General features: G+C 36.5%; 1 long non-coding RNA gene across 1 annotated transcript in view; it reads left to right on the forward strand.

Annotated features, from left to right (window-relative positions):
- The first annotated feature begins 399 nt into the window (after positions 1-399).
- LOC133253419 (uncharacterized) overlaps positions 400-21,328 on the forward strand; it is an 87,645-nt gene continuing 66,716 nt past the window's right edge. The window contains exons 1-2 of the long non-coding RNA XR_009738298.1: positions 400-1,193; positions 1,938-2,039. This is a non-coding gene — a long non-coding RNA (uncharacterized LOC133253419). The remainder of the gene's footprint in view (positions 1,194-1,937; positions 2,040-21,328) is intronic.

Here is a 21,328-nt window from a genome sequence, read left to right on the forward strand (position 1 = left end):
ACTCTGTTTACTGGGATCCCTTCTTAGAAAAATAAAAGAAAACTTGAATTGGATATGTGTGACTTATTCAAGTTGTAACTAATTAGATACACCGTGGCTAACTTAATTTGTCAGAATCATTTAGTATTTTACTCACTCCCTTCCCCTTTCCCAAGTCTAATGAGAATGGATCATGAGTACCTTAAAACATAGTAAATCATCTTTCATCCCTATAAATCTAACTATAAAGTCACACTTTCCTTATCAAGTATAACTCACTGTCTTTTAGAGTAATTGTGGTTTTAATTCTCTACAAAGTTGAAACCAGCAGAGAACAATGCTTTTATGGAGTCACCACATTCTAGAGCTTTAGAAAGAAGACTTTAGAATTAAGAACAGATATATCATTTTACAGCTAAAGCAGCTGAAGCCTAGAGTAGGAAGTGACCATCCAGGTCAGGTAAAGAGGTTGAAGATCAGGTTTCAAGCTGAGAAAGAGTCTATGGGGACTCAGTCTGGGCAGTTCAAACACTGAAAGGAGACCACTAATGTTCCGGGAAGGCTGGCATCTGGCCTCAGTGTGGGATTTCAGACAGAGAGTGGGCCCAGGGGGAACTGAGCCTTTGCAGTGGGCAGAGGAGTCCATCCCATCTCCGAAAAGTGCCACTGACCTCAGAGTGGGTGGAATAAGCAGTGAATTCTAGTCCACCTGAGAAAGCAGGACAATCTGATTAACTCTGAGTTTAGGTTTATCTTTCATACTTCTTGAGGAAGAACTTGGACAAGGCCAAGTCAAGTGCAGCCTCTTGAATTCCACACCCAGTATGTATTGGTGGAGGCACTTAAACCTTCCAAATGATTCCAGTATTTTAATTTTACTCTGTATTTAATTCAACAGTCCTATGATTACTTAATGAGCAAATAACTGGAATCAAAAAGAATGTGAATGTATTTTTAGTGTGAGGATGGGTGGGTGAAGTGGGGCAGTCTGGAAGAGGGAACCAATAAAAAGGGATCTTGGTAAATAAAAACATCTTTTAGAAATGGAGAGGAATTTGGAAGGAAATTAGTGCCTGACACCATACTCTTATCTTTGCATGCTTAGAAGCTAGTTTCTGATTTTATTTTCACAACAGATCTCCCTGTGATGAATTGTATTTGACCTCCACACTATTTATCTCCTGGACATACTGTGAAGTTTTGAGAAGAAGCAGGTATTAGAATTTGTCTTGAGAGCAGCTATAAACATTTCCTGGAACCCCTCTAGGGTAGAAGAAAAGGGAAAGGAAAATGGAAACAAGGGATAAAGACAGCTAATAATGTTGGAGATACCACTGGGATTTGTGATATCTCTTTTTGAAATGGCTTCCCTGGTTGTTCAGGCAGTAAAGAATCCACCTGCAATGCAGAAGGCCTGGGTTCGATTCCTGGGTTGGAAAGATCCCCTGGAGAAGGGAACAGCTACCCACTCCAGTATTCTGGCCTGGAGAATTCCATGGACAGAGGAGCCTGGTGGGCTACAGTCCATGGGGTCACAAAGAGTGGGACACAACTGAGCACTTTCAATTCACTTTTTGAAACTAAATAGAAGAAGTCAGAACTTGACTGTTTCTTGATCATGGTTTGTTTTCATTTTTGTTTTTTTCTTACTCCTTCATCAGTTATTCCAGTTGATAGAATATCATGTCATCTTCAATTTCAGTATGAGTGCTTGTCTTGCTTCCATTTGTATTATTCATGCAAACGTTGATTGAACTGATGACCCCAAGTTATCAAGGAAACATTAAATACACTGATGAATACATTTCTTAATTTTAGAAAAAATTAATGAGTGAAGGTTAAAATACTCTTCTTAAATTTGTCATTTAAAAAATTCTAATATGCATACCTCATTGACTAATAATGCCAGAAAAATGAAGAATTCCTATGTATTAATGAGTCTGTATATTTTTGCACAGGTATGACTGTTACCGAATGTAACAGCCCAGTTTGCTGGCCATGTCCTGTCTCCAAGAAAGTTGTAGCTTCTGTTGTTTCAGTTAGTTCACTGGATATCAGAGGTAAATTTTTGAAGCTATACTACCTTTTACACTTAAAAAAAAATTGAAGTGTAGTTGATTTACAATGTTGGGTGTCAGGTGTACAGGTAAGTAATTCAGTAATTCAGTTATGTGTGTGTGTGTGTATGTATTCTTTTCCATTACAGTTTATTACAAAGTATTGAGTAAGTTCCCTGTGCTATACAGTGGGTTCTTATTGTTTTATATATAATACACACTTACTTTGAATGTGTGATCCACGCTGGTCAGACAACATGATTATGTTCACTTTTGATATAACCTTTTTAGGTACAACCTCAAAGTCTTTGATAAAATATTTTAAAATAATTTTAGCCTGTGTGTGTTCTAATTCCAGTGGTAGTTATTAGAGATATGGATTTGCACTAAGTATTTGTCTTTTTTGTTCTTGGCCAATTAAAAAAATTCTTTTTATTTTCTGGTTGGTTTGCTAAATGTTTATGACTACAATAAAAATGTTAAATTTTGTCTCATCTTAAAACATGATCTGAATTAGCGATGAATATTGTGCTGTATACATAGGGACTGTGACATAAATATAGTTTCTAACTTCATAAACACATAATCTAGAAGGGAATACAGACACATATGTAACAACTGCATTGGTTTACTGAGTGAAATAGTGAGATGGATAAAATGCTGTTGCTGCTAAGTCGCTTCAGTCATATCCGACTCTGTGCGACCCCAGAGACGGCAGCCCACCAGGCTCCCCTGTCCCTGGGATTCTCCAGGCAAGAACACTGGAGTGGGTTGCCATTTCCTTCTCCAATGCATGAAAGTGAAAAGTGAAAGTGAAGTCGCTCAGTCGTGTCTGACTCTTAGCAACCCCATGGACTGCAGCCTTCCAGGCTCCTCCGTCCATGGGGTTTTCCAGGCAAGAGTACTGGAGTGGGTTGCCATTGCCTTCTCTGGGATAAAGTGCTAGCAAGCCTTGAATAGTCAAATCAGCTTCAAAAATAGATGTGCAGTTATTTTAAAATATTTTAAACATTTTCCAGCTACATGCAGAAAATAGTGTAAAAAATGTATGATTCTTACTATAAGCAATTTAGTATTTTGACATTCTGAGCATCCTCATAATGAAATTAAGTCCAGAAGGAGTTTTTTCCTCCATGATCTCTTGAAATGGTCCTTGTTCATCCACAATATTTCCCATAATAACAAAGGTGCTTCCGAGGGCAGGAAACTTCAACATTATTAAAGTTTCATAAAGCAAAGTCAATTTTAAGAATATAATGTCCCCAAACTGACAAAGGTCTTGAAAAATAATTTCAAGGGAAGCATAAATTATTTTCTGCTTGTCAAAGGGCAAAAATATTTAGGTTGAGCTAACAAATGGTAGAGTTTTAGAGTGAGAATATCCTTAAAATATTACATAGATTTATACTGTCAGGAGATGCTAACTACATGAGGTTATTTGTATTTAAACAAATTTTAAAATTAAAAATGCAGTTTCTCAATTAGATTTGCCATATTTCAAAGATGTTTATTAGCTACATGTGGCTAGTAAATACTGCATTGGATAGTACAGATACAGAACATTTTCATTATCATAGAAAATTCTGTTGAGCAATACTAAATAGATACCCAGATATTCACAGAGGAGGCAACCAAGTCTCAAGGAAGTAATAAAACTTTCAGAGGTCACACAGCTATGCTTTTAAAGAAACACAGAATGACACAAAGGAAGTAGTAACAGAGACATTAAAGAAACCCAGGAAGTTTCTGGAACAGATAAGGTAGAGTTTAACAGTGCAGGCTTAGTTGTTAGCAGGATTGAAGCTCATGATCATTAGGAAGACCTACCTGACTGAATTTGGACATTTAAAATTTTATGCAATGAATTAAAAACAGACAACTATTTCAATTTTAATGAAAAGCTGCCAGCTCCATATTTTTAGCCATTGCTGTGCTTCCAGATTATGTTTATCATTTTAATATACAAGGCACACTCTGAAGTTTGGTTTATCTGACCCCAAGAAATGAAAAAATCTTGTGGGTGTTACGGCTATATTTGAAAAGGTTGATTTTTAAATGCATCGTGCAGACTGGCCCTGTTTTAAAAGGGACTTCTGCCACCACATAGTCGAAACGTGAACTCTTTTCTCACTTTGCAAAAGTCAAAGATAGTCCCTGCATTTTTATTATTTCATTGAAATCCAAATATTATTTTTCCATTTTCTAACTTGTTTTCATCACAGTGTGATCAACTGTTGTCAAGAAAGGAAAGGTTAGATTTATCAATCAAAGTTTGATAAAGGCCCTCTAAATAATTGAACCCTCAGGAGAAACAATCCTCATGTATTCTTTTTCTATTGCTTCAATATCTTCATAAAAAGTCATTTCAATATGTTTGGTCCTATAGCAGAGATTCTATGAAGTGCTTATCTTCCTCAGAGGTCCAGAAAGCCTATGAATCTGTGGACAAAGGTGGGTAAGGAAAGAGAGAGAGGGAGGATGGAGAGAGACTTGATGCTGAGATAGGACAATGTTCTAAAACCTCCTTGGGTTGAAGGTAGGGGAGCAGAAATACCCATTAGTAATCTAGAGTAAAAGTTAAATAATCAAGGAGATGAATACTGTGAAGGAATATGGTAACTTCCCTCCTAGAAATATAAGTTATCCTTATTAATTCTCTTCCTTTTGCCCCAGAAAAGTGTTAGTTAGTCTTGAGAGGGCTATTATTGCCAGAAATGGAAAAGGAAGTTTGAAGAGACTATCTTGGAGCAGAGAGAGCAAGAAATCAAAGCCAGTAGATGGAAAGCAGACTTCACGGAAGTCTCCAACTCAACCTCTAGGAAAACCAAGTCTAATTCCAAAAGATCCCGCATGGGAATTGAGGAAGACTGGCAGAGAGGGCAAAGTTACACTGAAGGTACAGTATTTATTATGGGATTGAACTCCTGAAAGGCCTTCTAGTAGCTTCAGACCTATTCAAGAATCCTTCATGTCCTGCTGGTTCCCAGTGAGTGGCTCACAGCTTCAAGACCTCTTCTCCAGGCTAAAGAACTATTTGTAATATACCCTGCCTGTATTTTGTACTTTGGCACCCCAGACAGGGAAACTTGATCCATTTTCAGATTCTAGTGCTTTTACCCCAGCCCTGGAAATGCTGCAGGCAGCCAGTCTCAGCTAGAGGGAGCCACTTAGCCCAGGGTCGCATCACCCCTTCCTACAACGCCCTTCATCCAATGACAAGTGTAAGAATATAAAGGTTAAGACATCCTACTGAAGTGGGACATTCTCCTGAAGGGGTCATCTCATTTTAAGAACTCTCCCTCAAAGGGTCACCTGAGGTTTCCTGAGGCTGCAACACAGCTTTACTTCTACCCTTGCCCAATCTGATGTCCTTTTTCTTCCATACATTGTTGATTCCAAGAGTTGTCCCTGTTAATCTCTTGGACATTAATCACTGTCTCAGGGTTAGCTCTGAACATAGTGGCATTTATTTAAGATTTGGAGGGCATACCTAGGCTTTGGTGTGCAGCAGCGCCAAACTGCACAAATATCCTGCTATTTCTCTCTCTCATCTCTGTTTTCATTTTCTCTCTGCTAGGTTAGCCAGGGGACTCCCAAGTTCTTCATTCTGTAGTCCTGGTACCAAGATTCTCCTGGAAAAAATAAACTTATTCACCTTTTACATCAAGTACTTCTTATTTTTTCCCTAGCAACATAAATCATCCTTAAAAGGAATTAGAGTGTCAAATCTTAAATATATTTTAGTTTCTCTACCACTTTATACATTAAATGCTCTTTCCTGGAGACTGATTCTGACATTGGCCTTCACTGCGTTATCAAACAGCCTCATTTGGAAGCTACTCCTGTTTCCAAATGCTGCCTTCTGCTGGTCTCCTGAAGTTCTTAAGTCTGCCCTGCCTCCACCATTAGGTATAGTTCAGTAGTTGTCTACCTCAAGGTAATAGGGTATCTTTTAGAAGTTTTATTCTTTCATCATTTACACACACACACACATATATATATGATTACATATATTATATAATTCTAATAATGAAGCATCTATGTGACCACAGCTTTCTGTGCAACCCACAGGTTTTGCTACAGTATATTTTCATTCAGTTCAGTCACTAAGTCACGTCCAACTCTTTGTGACCCCATGAACTGCAGCACACCAGGCCTCCCTGTCTATCACCAACTCCCAGAGTCTACTCAAAACCCATGTCCACTGAGTCAGTGATGCCATCCAACCATCTCATCCTTCATCGTCCCCTTCTCCTCCTGCCCTCAATCTTTCCCAGCTTCAGGGTCTTTTCAAATGAGTCAGCTCTTCGCATCAGGTGGCCAAAGTATTGGAGTTTCAGCTTCAACATCAGTCCTACCAATGAACATCTAGGACTGATCTCCTTTAGGATGGACTGGTTGGATCTCCTTGCAGTCCAAGGGACTCTCAAGAGTCTTCTCCAACACCACAGTTCAAAAGCATCAATTCTTCTGTGCTCAGCTTTCTTTATATTCCAACTCTCACATCCATACATGACCGCTGGAAAAACCATAGCCTTGCTAGACAGACCATTGTTGAGAAAGTAATGTCTCTGCTTTTTAATATGCTATCTAGGTTAGTCATAACTTTCCTTCCAAGGAGTAAGCATCTTTTAATTTCATGGCCGCAATCACCATCTGCAGTGATTTTGGAGCCCAGAAAAATAAAGTCAGCCATTGTTTCTATTGTTTTCCCATCTATTTGCTATGAAGTGATGGGACCAAATGCCATGGTCTTCGTTTTCTGAATGTTGAGCTTTAAGCCAACTTTTTCACTCTCCTCTTTCACTTTCATCAAGAGGCTCTTTAGTTCCTCTTCACTTTCTGCCATAAGGGTGGTGTCATCTACATATCTGGGGTTATTGATATTTCTCCCAGCAATCTTGATTCCAGCTTGTGCTTCTTCCAGTCCAGCGTTTCTCATGATGTACTCTGCATAGAAGTTAAATAAGCAGGGTGACAATATACAGCCTTGACGTACTCCTTTTCCTATTTGAAACCAGTCTGTTGTTCCATGTCCAGTTCTAACTGTTGCTTCCTGACCTGCATATAGGTTTCTCAAGAGGCAGATCAGGTGCTCTGGTATTCCCATCTCTTTCAGAATTTTCCAGTTTGTTGTGACCCACACAGTCAAAGGCTTTGGCATAGTCAATAAAGCAGAAATAGATGTTTTTCTGGAACTCTCTTTGTTTTTCAATGATCCAGCAGATGTTGGCAATTTGATCTCTGGTTCCTCTGCCTTTTCTAAAACCAGCTTGAACATCAGGTAGTTCACGGTTCATGTATTGCTGAAGCCTGGCTTGGAGAATTTTGAGCATTACTTTACTAGCGTGTGAGATGAGTGCAATTGTGCAGTAGTTTGAGCATTCTTTGGCATTGCTTTTCTTTGGAATTGGAATGAAAACTGACCTTTTCCTGTCCTGTGGCCACTGCTGAGTTTTCCAAAGTTGCTGACATATTGAGTGCAGCACTTTCACAGCATCATCAGGATTTGAAATGGCTCAACTGGAACTCCATCACCTCCACTAGCTTTGTTCGTAGTGATGCTTCCTAAGGCCCACCTGACTTCACATTCCAAGATGTCCGGCTCTAGGTGAGTGTTTCATTATCATTCAATTAATAAAATTCTAATTCCTATTATGACTTTATCTTTGACCTACATGTTTATCAGAAGTATTTTTTTTTTTTAATTTGTTTATTCAGCTGCACCAGGTTTTAGTTGTGGCTTTCAGGATCTTCCATCTTCGTTGTAGCATGCAAAGTTGTTTAGTTGTGGCAATCAAACTCTTTGTTTGTGGGATCCAGTTCCCTGACTAGGGATAGAATTCAGGCTCCCTGCATTTGGAGTATGGAGTCTTAGACACTGGACCACCATGGAAGTCCAGAAGTATGTTTTTAATGTCCAAATATTTGATAAAATATTGGTTATATATTTTTAAATTTCTTGATTCTTCTGCGTCTTGTTTTATAACCAGCATACAGTCAACTTAAAAAAGTGTCCTATACACCTCAAAATTTGTGTATAAATGTGCATTTAGTTCTTGATGCAGTGTTTTATGCAAATTTAGGCCAAAGATTTTTTCAGTTAATTTAATTGGGGGATAATTGCATTAAGAATATTGTGATCATTTTTGCCATACATCAACATGAAATGGCTACAGGTATACATGTGTCCCCCCCCAATCCTGAACCTCCTTTCCCATTTCCCACCCCACCATATCCCTTTGGGTTTTCCCAGAGCACCGACTTTGCGTGCCCTGGTTCATGCATCAAATTTGCACGGGTCATTTATTTTACATATAGTAATGTACATGTTTCAATGCTATTCTCTCAAATAATCCCACCCTCATCTTTTCCCCCTGAGTCCAAAAGTCTGTTCTTTACATCTGTGTCTTCTTTGCTGCCATGCATGCAGGATTGTTGGTACCATCTTTCTAAGTTGTATATATATGTGTTAATATACAGTATTTGTATTTCTCTTTCTGGCTTACTTCACTCTGTATAATAGGCTCCAGGTTCATCCACCTCATTAGAACTGACTCAGATACATTCCTTTTATAGCTGAGTAATTTTTCATTGTGTGTATAGCACAACTTCCTTATCCATTCATCTACTGATGGACATCTAGGTTGCTTCCATGTCTAGCTCTATAAATAGTGCTGCAGTGATTGTTGGGGTACATATGTCTCTTTCAATTCTGGTTTCCTCAGGGTGTATAGGCCAAAGAGTTTAACGGTGGTATTCAGATTTTCTGTAGTTTACTGATTTGTTGTTGTTCTGAATTACTGATCTAGGTAATTTAGATTTTATTTCTAGTTAGTTTTTAGAATTTCCCTTCATATATTGCATTGAAGTTTAGTTTTATGACATGTTCCTTGTAAAGTAATGGTTGGTTTTATTATCCTGCCTTATCTCCAGTGATACTTTTTGCTTTCAAATCTCACATTAATTTTTTTCCAATTTTGCTTATTGTTTTTATGACATAATTTTTTGCATCATTTAACTTGCAGTTGGACTATGGTCTCTTGTAAGGGGCATAGAATTAAGATTTTTGTTTGTTTCAAAAAATCTTTACCCTTTAATTTGAATATTTACAGTTAATGTATCTTATTATAGACCATTTACTCCTTGTTTTCTACTTGTCCTACCTTTTTATGTTCCTTTGGCTCTTCCTTCTAAATTCATCAAACTCCATTTTCCCTTTATTAGCTCACAATGTTTATATAAGTAGCAATTACACATGCACCATGACTTATTAGCTCTTTTACTGCTTTTCAAGCAATGCTGAGACCTTAAATTTATTTTATTACTTTTCCCTCCTTCTTTTGTTTTAATGCATTCTAATTTTTTATGTATTTCATTATTACTCTATGTGCAGTTAGATTTTATTTAGATTTATTCACTTATTTATCCTTTCTGTTATATTTAATTCCTTTGTAAAGTCCTTATTTTCATCTATGATAATTTTCCTTCTGCCTGCAGGTCTCTCTTTATAATTTAATTCAGTTGGTTCTGATGAGAACATATTCTCTAAATTTTGTTTGTTCGAAGATTCCCCTATTTCATCTTCCAAACATTTTCTCTGCCTCTAGAATTCTCAATGGGCAGTTATTTTCTTTAGCACTTTCCATTATTTTCTAGAATTAATCATTTTTGTTGAGACGTAAGCTGTAATCAATCTCCTGCATTGTTCAAAGGTCAACTGTTGTTGTTTTTCCTCTGGTTACTTCTAAGATGTTCTGTTTTTCTTTGCTATTTGTGAACTGTACTGTGGTGGTGTTAGATATGGTTTCTTTATATTTACTCTTGTTGCATTTTTTAGTGCTTATTGAATTTATGGTTTGATGTATTCTTTTTAGTTTTGAGAACTCTCAGCTATTATTTCTAAATATTGTTTTCACCCCAATCTCTCTCTCCTTTTCCCTTTGGACTCCAATTTAAGCATATGATTAAAATGTTTACTGTGGCCCATATGTTTCAAATGCTCTTTTCTGTACTTTTTTATCCTTTTTGTTTTCCATGTTTAGCCTTAATATTTTTACTGTTACTCTATCTTCCAGTTTATTTATCTTTCTTCACCTGTGTCAGTCCACTACTGAGTTTTAATTTTAGTATAATTTTGAATTCTATCAATTCCGCTTCCATCAGTTTCTAGTTGTCTAGTTAAATTCTCTACCTTGTCATCTATTTTCCTGAACTTGGTAATATTTATTAAAATAAATTTGAACTTTAATATTTAGATCATCCATGATTCTGATTCTGTTTTTTATTCTAATTCTCCTTTTCTTGGTAGTCTTGGTGGTTCTTCAATGAATACCAGACTTGGGATATGACAAGTTGTAGAGAATCTGAATGACATTACAGTTGACCTTTGAACAACCTGGATTTAGACTGCACAGACCCACTTATATATGGATTTTTTTCCAATAACTGAAGCAGTATATAATCTCTGGTTGGTTGAATCCTCAGATGCAGAACCATAGATAGGAAGGGCCGCCTATAAAGTGATATGTGAATTTTTGACTGCATATGGAGTCAGTGTCTCTAGCTCCTGCATTGTTCAATGGTCAACTGTACTTTTTTCAAGAGAGAACTTCCTACTCCCAAGTAAGGAGCAGAAGGAAAGATCACCTCATTGATCTTCAGTCATTGCACAAACATCATACTCATTTTCCTTCTTTATAGATGTTTCCTTCAATGTAACTGTTTCATCAACCTTCCTAACACACGTTCACATGGACACAGAGACACATACATATAGAAACCTCCAGTGTCCTAATTCACATCATTAGCTTTCCACTGGGCCACTATTCTTTGGTGGGATCTGAACCTCAGTTTTATCTCCTCAGCATTATAAGACTTCTAAGTCTTTGCTTTGACTTCAGTTAGCTTTTGTTTGACTTCTTAGCATCTTGCCTTGTCTACCTACATGGAAAATGTGATACATCAAGGGACCACTGTTGCTGAATTGAGCTCAAGTCTCTGAACTTTTCCTGCCTCTGGGATTTTGATCCTTAAAATTCTAGCTGCCTTGTTATTTCTAAATTCCAACTTTGCTCTCTCCTCAGTCCTATGACATTGTCCTAAGATCCACTGGCTTTTCTGTCTCTTAGGAGTCACATTTGGATTCTCAGACTTTTGATTTTCATCAATAGTTTCTAAATGACTGGGCTAGAAAAGCATGTGCAGAATACTGTTATTACTTCAGTAAGTTTCTTTTCTATTTTACTTTTCTATGTCATGACTACCTCATTAGCTTTATAGTGCTCACAGTCAAATGTTGCTTATGATTTATCTGACTTTCTAGTGTGTTTTCCTAAGGTAAACTGATATAGTTGGAAGCAGAAGTCCTTACCTACTATTGAAAAATTCTGTTTTATCTTTCTATGAATTCTTTGATTTATTTTATTTTGTCACATCTTGCATCACTTTTTCCTACCCCAAATTCCCATTCTCACAGTTAATTTTAAAATTAAAAATTATAATTAAGCTAATATGTTAATTTTCAAGGAATTAATTTTGCTTTGAAGAAGAACACAGATTGGTGAATGGAATACGGAAAATTTCTTAAGACCTTTTTCATTTCTAAGAGTAGTAACCAGCCATCTGCACCATGATAAATTAGTCAACTATGTAAGGAAGCACTCATTATAAAATCAGCATTACTCAATAACAATCTCAAAAATTGCTTTACTTTCCTACTCATGTCACCAATTTCCAGATGTTCAATAGGAGCTTAGAATCATGAGACAGGACATGGGAAATGGCCTATCTTAGTAACCATAATTATTGGGAAAATGAAATTATAAATAAGGACTTGCTATGAATATATTCAAATCTTTTGTTCCTAAACATTTTCTAGAAGAAGGCTCAAAAGTTTGACATAGAAACACCTCTTGATAAGTAAGAAACAGTAAAATTTCTCATAATAGTTCTTTTCTGATCCCATTATGTGATTCTCAGGTTCACACAAAATTATTTTTACATGAACTTCACAAATCTTATTTTTACTATTAAATCAGTGGCCCCACACCTCTGAAGCATGTGGCAAAATAGTTGAAATTGGAAAAATTTTCCAAAACCCAGGGCATATGACATACATACCTATAGAACGCAATATTTCTGTCTAGTTCTGTGGTAGACTTTTTCATACCTGCCAATCTAATTTGACTGTTGTTTTTACAATGCATTAGTGGAAATTAAATGGTAAATTCAGTCAAACAGTCATTTCATACATCAAAAAGAAAAATCAGTCAACACCACTGTCTGACTGAAATAAATGAAGAAAACAATTCAAGGCAAACAAATGTCCCAGTAGACTTGTATAAATGCAGTAGTGGTGTCATATGCAGAATTAATCTTTCCCCACTCTTAACTGGAGAACACTCTGCCAGCCAATTCAGTCAACTCAGATAATCCTGAATTTTAATATTCCAGTTTCATTTACTCTCAGTTAATGGTGACTGCCCTTCCTTCTCCCTCATCTGTCAATCAGTGGAGAATGTCAGAGCAGAAGAATAGTAATATTGGCATACTGTAATGTCCTGCCCTGAATTCTACAGCTTCAAAATTCTTAAGCTAACTCAATGATCTTAAAGAGTCTGGTGCAGAAAGAATATGTAAATTAAATTACAGACCATTGATTGGCCTTCTAGCACTAACATCCCTTATTTCTGGTTCTAATATATCACAAAATACTCAATAGGAAAATTTTGAGTGTTTAGCAGGATTATATGGAGAAGGCAATGGCACCCCACTCCAGTACTCTTGCCTGGAAAATCCCATGGATGGAGGAGCCTGGTAGGCTGCAGTCCATGGGGTCGCTAAGAGTCGGACATGACTGAGCAACTTCACTTTCACTTTTCACTTTCATGCATTGGAGAAGGAAAGGGCAACCCATTCCAGTGTTCTTGCCTGGAGAATCCCAGGGACAGAGCAGCCTGGTAGGAGGCCGTCTATGGGGTTGCACAGAGTCGGACATGACTGAAGCGACTTAGCAGCAGCAGCAGCAGCAGCAGCAGAATTTGGCTCCAAAGCAGGCACATTGAAAAGAAACATTGTCATCTATGATTGGCTTTCAAGTTGACTTGTCTTTTACTCATAAACCAGATTCAGTGTGAATTCAGTTCTGCTAAACGTTAGAGAATCTTTTGGAGGGGGTGTGCCAATTGTTTTGAATATTTTTGCACTCTAACTTTTAAAGCAAGTTTATTTTTCAAAGAGTTTAAGGGTTACTTTAATACTATAAAGATTATTTGTATTTTTGAGTTGCCAGTTCTCTAGAACAAATTTGTGTGCTTGAAGTTCTTAACTGTGGAACATAGATAGCATGTGGAAAGCAAGCAAAATAGATGGCTTTTCTGCTTTGAGAGAATTCTGCCTATCTTTGTAAGTAATAGGACTCATTCCTCATGAAATAATGTTCAGAAAGGAAGGAAAGGTAATTTTCTTAGTTTAAGCTTATGATACTGAAGATATATGATACTAAGAATAGCTTTCTAAAGAGGATCTGCATAAAACAGAAGTAACTCTAGGAAACATGTATTTTCTTATGGACTCTTATTTTTGTGATGGTGAAAAGAGGATATGGCAAAGAAGTGACACTAATATTGGCATGTTACATCAAGCTGTTTCATGGGATGCAGGGGTAACATGTGGGCCAGTAAAAGCACTTGAGAAAGAGTCAGCTCTCAATCATCCATCACCAAGTTTGTAGAGTATACTTGTGCTTCTTCTTCTTTCCTTTTGGCCATTTTACTTTTCTCCGCATATTTGAAAGAAGGCAAGGTGAAAAAGAGTGGGTTAACTGTCAAATCAATCTGATTTTCTATTTTATAGTACCTCTCACAGTTTGAGAATAGATAGAGAGCTTTAGAATACTGGGAAAAAAGAGTCTCTTGGATCAGTAATAGACTCTCATGATATTTGGTCAATCTTGTGCTCATTTAGGAAGCTAAATAGTAATTGAATGTGTCAACTTCTAATTCAGTAACTAATTAAATGCTCATTTAGATAATATACCTAGGTAAGGAAAAAAAATTATTTTTCTTTACCTTGTCATAGCATTAGTGGATGTTGGGGGGAATCTGTGTTTATCTATCTATCCATCTAGATATAGATACATATTTTGGATTTGCTAAAATTATTATTATTTTTATTATTCCCATATCTGTTTCCCATCAGATCTATTCCTTCTCCCTTTCTTGCTCTTCTGACCCCTAGAAGCTACATATACAAGTACCCACTGTTAACATGGTTAGATTTAATGAGAATCTTTGATATGTAGTTGAGGAACAGGAGGAAGGGAGAAACCAGAATCTTTCTCTCTCTCTATCTTGATCTCGCTGGCATCTCTGGCAGGAATGTCTTCAACTCTGTGACTCCAGGTCCTAAAAAGCCTGTCAGCCAGATGACCATAGATGCTGTCTTGACTCTTGGTGATATCACCTACTTCCTTTGACCTCCAGCCTAAGAGAATAGTAGTCTTCTGTTGGTGATAATCTCTAGATTGTCACACATCCCTTGTTTGGTCTCACAGCTCTTCCATGACTGGTATAACCAATTCTCTGTACTTAATTCCTTTTATTCTTGTTTGTAAAATGGTTTTCTTTCCTTGGTTAGACCCTAGGATACAATGGATAGGGCAGTTTTTCTCATGACTAAGTCACTAATCAGTGAGGATCAACAAATTCCCAGTAACATTAATACCCTAATTTTACTAACTCAGCTGCATTTGACTAACTGCAATATCTGAGCCATCCTTAGAGTATCTTTAAGGTAGCATGATTTGAGGGGTCTTGAGAAAGGTTGTAAGACCTTTCTACCAATTCATAAATTCTCCTCCCAATGTCACATGTATAATCATTTCTTAGTCTCACAAACTCCAAGAGATAGAGGGGGAATTATAACTATGCAGCATAGTTTCTGCAATCAGATGCAAACATTTAAAACATCAATCACACCTGTTTTTTTCTATGACAATATAAATAGTTCAAATATTTGGCCTATATGAAACCTAGTAATAAATGCAATTTATAATCAACATCCCTATGAGATATGCCTACTACCACACTTAATTTTTACTAACAAGGCATTTTCCCCATGCAGTAACAAATATGAATCATTACACAATACTTGGGGGTACAAGTAATATCAGATTTTTTCATATAAATAACATTTATTTTGGATCCAGACACAAACCACCAAGTTGGGCAAATGTACAGTATCATCTAATAGTGGGAAACCCTTCCATTATTTGGTAGAAGAGATTGGAGGCTTCTTCTATACTAGAAAAAGTGAAGAGAGACTTGGTCGTCATTTGCAAAGGTCATACCTGCCAATACTTTTTGATCAGACCAGGAATGATCCCTTTGAAGGTGGAGGGGATTCCAGAATATCATGATTTAGAATACACTCCATAGACACAGCACATTTAGAAATCCTGCCATACATGGGTGCCATGTTCAATTTGTAACTACTTTCCTCTTCTTCATCCTCAGTTGCCTCACAATAACTTAGGATCAGATCATCCTTGTTAGACCTTGACATTCACTTTGTCAACCCACTGATATGCCAGTTTCATAATTGACTCACTGTGAAACTGAACCCACAATTGTCGTGTTTGCCAATTTCTGTACTGTGACTGCTCCCACTGTGGTCAGTTTCACATTACCAACATGATGTCAGTGAAGGCAGAGTTAGGAACAGATTTTTTTTATTATTTCCACCATACAAATTTAAGACATGTAAATAACCTCAAGAAAGAGCATAGATTATAATAAAATGCAGTATAGTAATTAGGAAGTGATGAGTTTTGAATATCCATTAGTATTGTTTTTAAATAAAATTAATTTCACAGTAAGTTTATATCATTTAAATTTTAATGATGACTGTATTTAACAACACAAAATTCCTGAAAAAGATAAGTGGTTCTGACAAGAGAATATGAGCTATCTGTAGTACACTATCATTTGTCTTTCTCTTCTTAGATTCTCAGAGGAGCCCGCCAGGCTCTTCTGACAATGGAATTCTCTAGGCAGTAATACTGGAGTGGGTTGCCATTCCCTTCTCCAGGGGATCTTCTGGACCCAGGGATTGAACCTGGTCTCTTGCATGGCAGGCAGATTCTTAGCCTTTGAGTGTCCTTAATCTTCAAATACAAAGAGCCATTGTAAGAACTGTCAGCATCATGGTCCATGGTCCTGGGTATGTCTTCTTTTAAAGGAGTGTGAAGAGAATCCTATTTACTATTCACCTTGTTATATGGAGAATTAAGAACTAGAACTGTGGGGCTGACTGTGCCTCTGGAGAGAAGGGAGTTAGGGTTGGAGTATTGTAGGGAAGCTCATTTTTATGTTTTTGTGAGTATAGAGCAGTAAAACACAAAATGAAAATTAATTTATCAGTAGACTATTTGGCTACATAAAATTTTGAATCAATCACCCTACTATGAAAAATGTTCCTGCTGCCCCCACTGTTTTAGGATATCACAGAGGGCTCACTTAGAGTGCTCCCTGATTAATGTAGATGCCAGGTACCATAGGGGGCTCCCCAGATGGCACTAGTGGTAAAGGACCTGCCTGCCAAAGCAGGAGACATAAGAGGCACAGGTTTGATCCCTGGGTTGGGAAGATCCCTTAAGGAGGAAATGGCAACCCACTCCAGTGTTTTTGCCTAGAGAATTCCATGGACAGAGGAGCCTGGCAGGTTACAGTCCTTGGGGCTGCAGACTCATACACAACTGAAATGACTTAGCATGCATGCAGCTACCATTGAGATGTCTACCCTTTTCATGACAGAGCAGTCTTGGCTCCCATATTCTCTAGTATCCTCCAATTCTGCTGTTATCTAGTACTTTTTCAATTCATGAGCTTGGAGATCGTCTTCAGAGTTACTTCTTTTCTTTCTGTTGTGCTTGGTAAAAGATGTCTAGAGCCAAGTTGCCTAGCTCTGGAATAGCAGATTTAATGGGACAGCTGCTTTGGTTTCGCAGTTAGTCCTTCTGTTTTGTGAGACTAGATCCTAGGGTGGCTGAATCCAGGCCATTTTGTAAAATAGTCACTAATCTGTAACTGGTAAGCCACTTCTTTCTGATGATAATGATGTTGCTTGACTTAGTCTACATTTAGGACGTGTCTTTCTTAGCAGCTCTATGTAACATCTTGAAAGTATGGTTCTATCATCTATCCCAGAATATCCAGTTGCCATATATGTCTATGTATGTCTTAATCCTAATTGTAGAACTGTTTCAACCTTTTTCCCAAGAAATTCTTGTATTTCTATTTTAAAATGTGATGCAGAAAGATACTTGGAAAGTGTAACATTCCTGTGATGCTTAATCTTATGTGTCAACTTGACTGGGCCATGGAGTTTCCAGGTATTTGGTTAAACATTATTCTTGGTTCTACACTCTGAATGTCTGTCTCCCCAGAATTCATATGTTGAAATTCTAATGCTCCAAGAATGATAGTATTAAGAGTTAGGGGTCTAAGGAGGTGACTTAAGAGTCATGAGATGAACCCTTATGAATGAGATGAGTTTTCTTATAAAAGAGGCCCCACAGAGATCCCTTGTTTTTCCTGCTATATGAGGATACAATAAGAAGTCTACAATCCAGAAAAAGTCAGTAGCAAACCATGTTATCACTCCGATCTTTTGATGTACAATTTTCAGAACTGTGAGAAAGTTGTTATTTATAAGTTGTCCAATTTATAGTATTTTGTTATAGCAGCCCAAGTGGATTAAGACAATAAGTATTTCCTAAGAGTGTTTTTGGATGAGATTAAAATTTAAATCTGGATATTGAGTAAATCAGATTGCCGCCCCATAATGTGGGTAGGCCTCATCTAATCAAAAAAGAACAGAAAAGCTGACCTTCCCCTGTGAAGAGGGAATTTTGCCAACTTATGTCCTTTGAACTGGGACACTGATTTTGCTCCTGCCTTTAGACTCAAACTAAAACATTAGCTCTTCCTGATCTCAAGCCTGCTAGTTTGTTTTGTTTTGTTTTTTAATTTATTTTTTTAATTGTTTATTTTACTTTACAATATTGTATTGGTTTCGCCATACATTGACTTGAATCCACCATGAGTGTACATGTGTTCCCCATCCTGAACCCCCTTCCCACCTCCCTCCCCGTCCCATCCCTCTGGGTCATCCCAGTGCACCAGCCCCAAGCACCCTATATCATGCATCAAACCTGGACTAGTGATTTGTTTCACATATGATAATATACATGTTTCAGTGCCATTCTCCCAAATCATCCCACCCTCGAGGCCTGCTAGTTTTTAGAATGGAACAATATCATTGGCTTTCCTGATTCTCAGGATTGTGGACTTAGACTTGAGTCTTCAGCTTGCTTACCACCTTGCAAATATTGAGACTTCTGCATCTCTATAATCATGGGAGCTAATTCCCTGTAATGAATGTGTTTGTATATAAATATATACATATATTGTTATAAACACACATGTATACATATTTATTTATGCCTTAGTGGTCCCATTTCTTTTGAAAACTGTAATACATTGCCTGATATTCTTAATTTTGACTCTGTTGACCTCAGCACTCTACTATGGAACATGGTATAATAATTTTTTATTTAACAGTAATTTCCTTATTGAATACATTTTTTAATTAGAAGGAAAGATATTTTCTTTATATTTGCAGCAATACAAATTTTTCTTTTTTTCCACAGATGTAGATCCCAATGATTATTTCAATTAGCTGATTTAATATTGATGAAAATGATGGAGAATATTTTTAAACCAAATTCCAACTACATAATCGTAAACCTTCACACTTAATTAATCATAGTTTACATGTTTGGGAAATTAAATCACTCTTAAGGAGCCTAAGTAGTTATTTATGTATACTATACAAAATTACAGAGGCAGGAAATTTGTTGATACTCCTTTTAAGGTTCTTTTGAATTTCCAAAATATTTTATAAGGTTTAGGTTACTTTGAAGTAGGATTAGCATTTATAAATAAGTAATCAAAGTTGAAAGAAGGAGCACCAAACTAAAAGTCAAGTCTCTTAAAAACTAACCTTGACTCTGACAATGATTAGCTGTTTAACTAGTTCACATCAGTGGATCTCACTTTCATTATGTACAAGTACTGGTAATAACCAGATAATATCTATGCTTTTAGTATTATTTCATCTATAGGCAACAGTGTGAGATAAGAAGTTTCTTTGTTTTGACTCATCTAAACTCATCTTACTGACTTGGGTTTTTCTCATCCTATTTCTATGACCACAGAATGACTCCCTCCTCTGACCAGACTGCACTAGGGAAAAACAAATCTGATACTCATTTGTCATAAGTTTAAATAATTTAAAAGGGATTCAAGTGTTATTGACTCTCTGTTGCTACATTTGTTTTGCATTTTAACAAGACCAACATTTTTAGCTAAATGAATGAAACTCAAAAGTGGAATTTCAGATGACAGTATAGTTTGGGACATAGGAGTTTTCTTAGCCATTTGAATAACTTTCAGGGTGATTGTCTATTTGGCTTACCTATAATATTGAGACAAGAATGTACAAGTCAGGACTGGCCAAGAGGTAGAGGAACTGCTGCCAACCATACTTCATTAATTTTTAATCAAGTGTTATGTACTAGACACTTTGCTAGTTCACAGGTATGTAGGGTTAGTGAAGATGGTGCACAGAACTTATTAACTACTTGTACTTTCTTGTGACCATGAAATCTACAAACTTAGAGAAATATTGAAGATCCCAGGCCCACAATGCCCTACATTGCATAACAGTCATCTATTCTTACTTGATAGAGTTTGAAACACTGTTAAAAGCTGGAGGAAAGATTAGAACAAGTCTTCGTATCTTACTTCAGCCCTGAAATAACCTCCACACTCTCATGTGTCTTTTCTGTTTTGTTTTTTTTTTCCCCTCATTTTTTGCTTTATGGAAGAAAGGGCACTAAAAACAGTAAACAGTATTATTGAGACAGAGACAACTGAAAAAATAGTATCAATACATTTTGATAATTGATCCCTGAAATTGTACAAATAGTATGAGATAATTGTATAATTAAATTGTAAAATTGTATAAACTTGTGAGATCAAGTTTAATTGAAAACAGTGTTACTGAAAATGATTAAGTACCAGCTGGCAATATTTATTTGACCCAAATATTCAAAGTCACAAGCTGGACACTAATAGTAATGTTCAAATTTATAATTAACAGTAAATACATAGACTAGAAAAAATTCTTTTATAGGACTTCTATAGCCTCCTAAATTAATTCACCAAAACTAAAATACTGTCGTTTATAACACTGGAAATGAAAGCTTTACTTTTTAATGGGAAATCTGCAACTCATTGTAAAAATGGAACACTTCATTCCTGGTCTATACATATTTTCAGAAGCAATAGTTTTTGGATTGCCAAATACTTAGCATAAAGACAGCCTTGAAAATTCATTTCAGGCATGAGACACCTATGTATATAGAAACAGGACTATTAAAATGAAATAACCACTTCCTGGGACCAAAAGTTTATAATGATGAAAACTCTTCAAAGTGATACCTTTTGCCTTATGCTTTGCAATCCTAAGCCTGCAAGTACAAAAAAAAGATTGAAGAATGAGAAACAGATACAATTTATGATGGTTATTGATATAACTGCAGTTCCTGGTACTACTTGGGTCAACTATCAAGGAGCAGGGAGAATTTCAGCAGTAAAACAGTCTTATCAGATTTATCAAATTTTTTCTTAAACTTGATCATTAGCGTATCCTACATGCAAACATTATTACATTTTTACTTTTGACATTTTCCTGCTCTGCTAAGAAGTAAAGTATATAATAGACTGGTAATATAGAGCCTCAAGTTTTGGTTCCAAGTTTGTGATTTGGACTAAGTCCTGTATCTTATATAAGCCTTCTGTTGTAAAAGTAAAACTTTCATTTCCAAAGTTTTAGAGAACAACATTTAACAGTGGGTTTAAGTTTATGAAGATTTTTTTAAAGTCCTATATAAGAATTCCCTCTGGTTTTGATTATACTGACATTTGATTATAAATTTAGAAGGTGGATCATGACCCCAGTTACCAGTGCTGGGTACTTTCTACAACACCAAGATATCTCTCACCTTAAAGATCAAAAAAGTAAAGTGTGTTCAATTAAGATTGATATGAACTGACACCTTGGTATTGAGACTTAGGCTAACTAATATTTGTTAATGAATGTAAGCTGTCTCTCAGAAGTGCAAGTAGATCCATTGGTATTTAGATTGAGTTTAAAGTCAACAA

The sequence above is a fragment of the Bos javanicus genome, chromosome 8, assembly GCF_032452875.1.
Source record: "Bos javanicus breed banteng chromosome 8, ARS-OSU_banteng_1.0, whole genome shotgun sequence".
NCBI lineage: Eukaryota > Metazoa > Chordata > Mammalia > Artiodactyla > Bovidae > Bos > Bos javanicus.